Raw genomic sequence first — 7,234 nt, forward strand, 5'->3', positions numbered from 1 at the left:
TACAGACATTAGTTATATACTGTATATATATATATATCAACAACAACACTGCTTACAGTCAATACAGTAACCAATGAATGACACGTGGTGATAGGGTGTGGGCAGAGCATGAATAACATGAGACATATAGTTACCTGTTTGAAGGTGATTAGAGCGCCTTGAATGAAAGATTCCCCAAAGGTGCCAACCTCCTTGAAGTCTCGTCAGGAGTCTTCATGCAAGGCTGAGTAAACATGTACAGTTGAGAGATTTTTCAATATTTCTCCAATAATGCCTTCCTCTTCTCATCGGCTACCTGCCCATGTCCCCTGCAGCTACATGGCGAGGGTGTCATATAGCCCGCATACCGTTATCTTGATAGGCAAAAGTAGCAAGCGAGCAGCAATGAAAGATGTTTCCATTCATATCATATTCGGTTGAGTAAACAGCCACTACCATAATAACATCCCTGGCTATGGCAACGTGGATGTCCGCTTCTCACTGGCCAAGCGCACGGATTACGAACCATGCAACCACGCGTAAGGGGAAAAAAAACACCTTTCTTATTCTGTCAGTATTGAAGTGTGGCGTCAATTTCGCAAAGAAGTAAAAATGTTTCTTTTCATCTTCTCAAACGTGGTTCATAGGATACGGGGATTTCCCTGGCGAATCCAGATGATGCGATGATGCGACCGTACTGACTACCTCCGATATCAACATCCTTCTGCGTGCAGCTCAAAAGTAGGGAAGGAATATGAACATAGTGTTCTATACGTTCGTTTAACCAAGGTTGTCAGGCTAACAGTGCTGTTTCCTTAACAGAGGCTACATAATAACATGGGATAAGCGCACATGCTCTCAATCACCAACCCCCTCCTCTTCTCAGCACCCCTAGCATCCACGGACACGCGTCCTCTAGGAGGGGGCCATGGGCAGAGGGCCTTTGCATAGCACCAATCCGATCTTTGCATCAGTCCCTTTAACTATTTCCCCGCTGAAATGCATAGCATACGCGTCCTTGGTTGATGATCGACATTGCTTGCTATGCGTAAACAAATATATTTCTGCAACAACAACAAAAATCACATTAGCTATTTATTCCAATATGGAAGGTAGTCGTTATTGCAATATATATTAATAATAATAATATTTATAATAATAATAATATTATTATTATTATTATAACAATAATCATAACGTACTGTAGAGTGGAGTAGTTCCCCACTGTAATCGATTCTCCCTCGAGTTTTTCAGTTTTTATTTTAAAAATGTTTGCGCATCTTTCCAAAAGGTCCAAATTATTTAGTAGCCAAGGAAAATGTACTCAATTGTAGACCACTGGAATTAATGTGCACAAGAAGTACACATTGGGAGGGATATTGGCCTCTAACAGATATAGGGTAGTGGGCTACAGTCTTCTGACTGCTCCCCGCAGGCATCAAGTTGAATAGGCCAACATCGTTTCTGGAGCTGGCAGATAAAGGGTTAAAACATCGGGACTATAATCCGTCAAAACATCCATAGAGATTATAAACCGGGGCGGGTAAATCACGAGGCGTTTGCCACAAAGTCAACACTGTTTACGTTAAACATAAGAGAAGAATAGATAGATTATGAAAACACACTGACAGAGGACATATTCTAAAAGGCAAAAAATATAGGCTACACCCCGAGGGCTACAACTGAAGTGAGTATTTCCAGCACCACTGTCACTCCAGGCCTACTGTCACTTGGTGTGTAGTATCTCCCCATTCAGAGTAAAGGACAAATACTGAAATCCAATGAATCTACAAGATTAAGTCATTTCGCAGAATAATCTGATTAGTCCATTTATTACAGCTGTCCTATATACCATGCAGTGTGTGAAGTGAGACAGTCACCCCTCTCTGCATTTTTCCTTCAATGAAGCAGTATCCTTGTTTTCTGTGAAAGGATTTTTTTTTTTTAAACAAGGCTCCTAGCAAGATTCCTTTTCAAAGCAGTTTCCCTTCCTATCAGAGAAACAAAGCCGCTCTTCAGGATCTCAGGCCACATTTGCTCACCCTTGCACACCCACACACTCAATGACCTCTCTCTCTCTCTCTAAGACAGGCTGGGGTGCTCTTGCAGGTGTCTATGACTGTGACCAAAAATGTCTAGACCTCCAATATGTAGCCTACATCATTAACATTATAGCACAATTCATACTTGACTGGGGCTATTTCAGAAATTCTTACCCTGGTGAGAAGATCATCTGAGTGATGTAGTCCTAATGATGCAGATTTAGTTGTTCCAGTGTAATTTCTGGCATAAACAACACAAATAATATGCACTAAATCAGATGATTGAGGGCAATGCAGTATGGCAAATTATCACGACTTAACGACCTAATTCTACATTTGATGGTTCTCGCCTTCTATGGAGAAGAAGGGCGACCTCTGGTGGAAGAGATGAAAACTACAAGGGATGAGCAATGAACTAACCGTACGGTCCTTGTCGAACCCTGCCATCAGAGCATAAGGCCTGTGGTGCCATACAGGACCCTCTCTGTTGAAAGATCAAATAACATGTACAGTCTAAAAACACTCATGAACAGCGTGACTAGAAGGCCTCAGCTCACAGCAAATAGACTGCTGAAGTCTACATGTAGTTGGTGTGAGCTGAGAGATCACAAGAGACAAATAAAACAACCAGATATACTTGTATTAAGGCTTGTTTTAATACGATTACACAGATTCTCATACAAAATATCCCCATACCAGATTATTGTAAAAAGAAAAAAGAAAAGAAAAAAAAAAGCATACTTTGGCAGAGGACTGAGTGGCAGCAGGATTCTGGAGGATTTAAAAATGAAAAAGCTAATAATTTCTAGCTGTATTATTTTCACAACCAATTACAATACATACATACAATACAATATTCGGTATGATACTTTGTATAGGCAACACAGTAATAAAAAGCAACCACCCATCCCCGTGAAACAACATGGAGAAACACATGTCAAGAGAATGAGAACAGTGCACAAAAACAGTAACTCGGCCTTATATTCAATTCCGTGTGCTCAAGTCCTCCCCCACTGACTTTATCCAGTGTGTCAATATAATCTCACAGTTCTTACATACATACAGCTTCTTTCATATTTACAAGAACACATTTGTGGAGCATATATAGTTTTGAGGCATTTGGGGAGACGATGGACTGAGAAGTACTATTGAAGTGGAAAGATCTGTTTGGAGTCTAATGTCATTAGGAGTAGATAGCCTAAATTAAGGGCCAGTTTCCCAGACACAGACTAATCCTAAACTGAAATGCATCTTCATTGGAGATGTTCTATTGGACATGTTATTTAATCTAGGAAACCAGCCTTTTGTGTCTCCTTGTTTATAACAGAATGTGACATCAAAAAGGCATCAGGCATTTAGATCATCCTTGAAGCACAGGACCGAACACAGTTTTGACCAAGAGGGCATGGTAATTTTACAGTTTGCATGATTCCTAATTTCTCTTAAAAGGGGTGTTTCTCCACAGGCATACAGAGTCATGATGCTTATGCATAAAGCAGCTATATACTGATAGTGTTATGATCGTACAACATTAAAATAGTTAAATCCCATAACCGTTCTGATGAACAATGAATGTAGAAAAGACTAACAGTGAATGTAGACGTACATTCTAAAAATGTGCAAAAATAATACCTTAATTTAAAGGTTGACTCTGGGATATGATCACCACAGGAGGCTGGAAGACTGACAGAGGTCTCAGATTCACCGCAGCCAGAGGCTTCACTCGCTAATGAGTCCGTTAGCAGACGAGCACAGCAGTGCAACGTGATACAATAGCTGCCAAGTGAATGATTTTTACATTAACCATCTCTGTCTGTAACTGGCCGCCTTTGTGGCCATTATATATCGCAGAGTCTACCTTTAACAGCATGGTGAAGGACTCAACCACTTTCCCAATGACCTCCGGCTACACCCCATGACCTGTTCCAACTCTGCAATCAACCATCCTTTTCTTCCCTCATTATATATTCCATGACCCTTCTATGAGGATACTGTATAACTACTGCCAATGGTCCCACAACCAGACAAAAACATCAAAGCGCTCTGACCAACAGCCGACCCATCTAAGACTTTGATGTTGAATATACTGGAGGTTCAGAATCAGCCTATCCTTCCCTGTGGAAAAAAAGGGAAATAATTGGATCCTTGCCTCTGCCTGTGATTAATGCATTCTCGTTAATGTCCATGGAGGCATTATTTCCCCTTTGAACGACTAGCTAAAGTCAGATACAGTCCACCCTACACTTAAACAAGGGCTAATGTCAGGCCTATCTTAAAGCTGGTGGGAGGTTTACAATACACAAGGTGATAAAACACCTTGCATTGACATGGACAACAGAAACTGTGCCATTCTTTTAGACCCAGATATGGAGGCTACACAGTCATGTATTACATAAGGTACTGTACTGTACATAAGACACGAGGAGACGGAAAACAGGATTTTTGAATGTTTATAAACTGAACTGTTCCAGAAACCAAAGAGAGGTAGTCAAGTTGCTCTCCCCATTGGAAACATTAGATACCAACAGTACCATAAATGGCTGAGAAAGACCGTCTACTTTATTCAGTGGGAGGAACTGATGTTCTGTTAGAAGCCATTGAGGTCCATAATATTGAACATAGACGGGAGCTTCCAGCACCATAACAAAAATGGTCACAGGTTCTGAGACTCAATAAAAAGGATTCTCTGTTTTGTCAGAGATGCTACAATCTTCAGTCAGTCCACGCTTTCTTTAGTCATTACGTAGTAAAAAAAAAAAACACAAGACATTTTGGTCAGCGTTAGCTTGACAGTAGCACCAGCCAGCCAAGTTACTTCCCTCCGATCCACCCCTCCTTCCCTCAGTCCAACTCTTCTTCATCCTCCTCTTCCTCCTCCTCAGGTAAGGTGTCCTGGCACTGCTCACAACGCTCCTCTGTCTGAGGCACCAGAAGCTGGCAGGCGGCCGCCCTCACGTACAGGACCGGGTCTCTGTTCCTCTGGGGGGCCCTGAGGGGGAACCCCTGACACACAGCCAGGGCCTCCATGTCCAGCAGCAGAGACACCACCTGGCTGACCTCAGCGAAGCAGGGAGGGTGGGCCTCGTACAGGGGGTGGGTGAGCAGCAGGGGCTGGCCCTGGACGCTGATCTGGTAGAAGAAGCCCGGCTCGATCTGGAGGACGGTGTCGGCCATGGTGGAGAGCTTGGAGCACTGTAGGAGCTGGAGGTGGGGGCCTTTGGCCATGACGCCGACCCAGTGCGCTGGCAAGACCGTCTTACGAAGGGCCTTGAGGAGACGGAGGAGTGCCATCTCTTTCTCGTCCTCCGTCTCAATGGTTTTGGCCAGGCTGAAGATCTGAGTTATCTAGAGAGCGAGACAGAGAGGAGTGAGCAGATAGGAGTGAGACAGAGAGGAGTGAGCAGAGAGGAGTGAGCAGAGAGGTGTGAGGAAAACCCTACATCTGTCACTGCTGTTAGCTCCTGCTGAGGTATGAGGAGAGTCATGGACACAACCACCCAGAGAGAAAGAGAAAGAGGCACGCGTGATTAAGGAGGAAAGGATATACAGGGTATCGGAGAGGGGATATACAGGATATACAGGGTATCGGGGACTGGCGACTCACCACTGGAAGGTCAGGAGTGACATCCAAAATAACCCGCTGAGTGACGTCTCGAGACGTGACCTTGTCAACAGGATAGATGACCTGTGGACTGACGTGTCGAACAGGGGTGAGCTTAGGCATGGCCATAGGTCCAACCATGGGCCTGTCAAGTATTCTAGTCTGGACTGGTGACTCCTCCAACTCCACCTCCATCTCCACTACATCCATTTCCTCCCTGCCTTCATCCACATCCACATCCTCAGTGAAGTCCAGGGGTGCAAACTCCTCTGCAGGTTCAGGTTGGAATGATGGAGGAGGTGGTGGTGAAACACGCAAGTAACGCATCGTTGGCAGACCGAATTCTGGGTACAGGACTGGTGGGGCCTGGGAGGGAGGGAAGGACAGATCCTGTGGATAGGGAGGAGTTGATTAGGGTGGTAAGGTAAGGAAGGATGTCGGCGGAAATAGATTGGAGAAGGGGGGAGGGGATGGGATCAAGAGGGCATGTGGTTGCCCGCTTTGATGTGATAAGTGTGAGAATCTCATCGGGTTAGAGGGGGGAAAAAGATGACAATCCAGAGACCGAGTGTCGAGGAGAGAGTTTGGAAGGGGTGTTAGCATTGTTAATGGGAGGAGGGAGAGGTAACTGTAACTGATGTAACTGTAACTGATGTAACTGATGTATCAAACTTTGTACCAACTGCTTTATGACAAGGGCACAGAGATGTGACATTATCTCAAAGTCATAAGTAAGCTATGTGATGAATATCATGACAACGTGGAAGCGTTAATCAGAGCAATAGAATTAAGTTCTAAGGGTTAAGCTTACTCACCACGTGTTGAGGGGGGAGACGGTTGTTAAAGACTTGAGGGGTGGGGCTGAGGACACTGAGAGGAAACTGGTTGGTGTTCAGCTTCACCATCTGGATGTTACCTCTGTTGCTTTGGTAACAGCTCTAAGGACAGGGTAGGAGAATTCAGGGGTCAAAGGGGAACAGGTCATTGGAATGTAAACAATGGCGAGGCCACAGACACAATATGAGAGATGTTGGCCCTTACCTCTATATAGGTGTTGTTGTTGTTGTTGTTGAAGAGCGGTTGTTGATAACCAAGCTCTTGGTTGACAAACAGATAGGGAGTCACCTGGAATATCAACAATTCTAGAGTCAATTCTAATTTGTTTCCATCAACTCAGATAACATTCTGGATATCTAATTTTATTAAATTGCATCTGAATGAATGAATGAATGAATGAATGGACTTTATTGTCATTGCTACAGTACAGGTACCAAACAACGAAATTTAGGAGGGGTGGCTCCCCTGGTGTTAGGAAAGGGGAAAAAAATAAACTTTTAGAAAAAGAATAAAATCACAAGAAGGTAAGGAGCTGGTTTACATAAATAAAGGCTATGTACACAATCCACTGTACTATACTGCACAGATAGTCAACTAGGGTTGTCATATTGCACAAAAGTATTTTTTCACGTTATTTAAAGTGTCACAGTTTGCAGGCTTGAAATGTACATGTTTGTGCCTCAGCACTAGCTGCCATACAATCCGTCCAGACTGTCCTGGGCCCAGAACTTAGGCCTTTGCTGTGTTCAGGGCCTTGACGGCCCTGTGGTAGAAG

Source organism: Nansenia antarctica (genome assembly GCF_963989245.1).
Source record: "Nansenia antarctica genome assembly, chromosome: 6".
In the NCBI taxonomy this organism is placed as follows: domain Eukaryota; kingdom Metazoa; phylum Chordata; class Actinopteri; order Argentiniformes; family Microstomatidae; genus Nansenia; species Nansenia antarctica.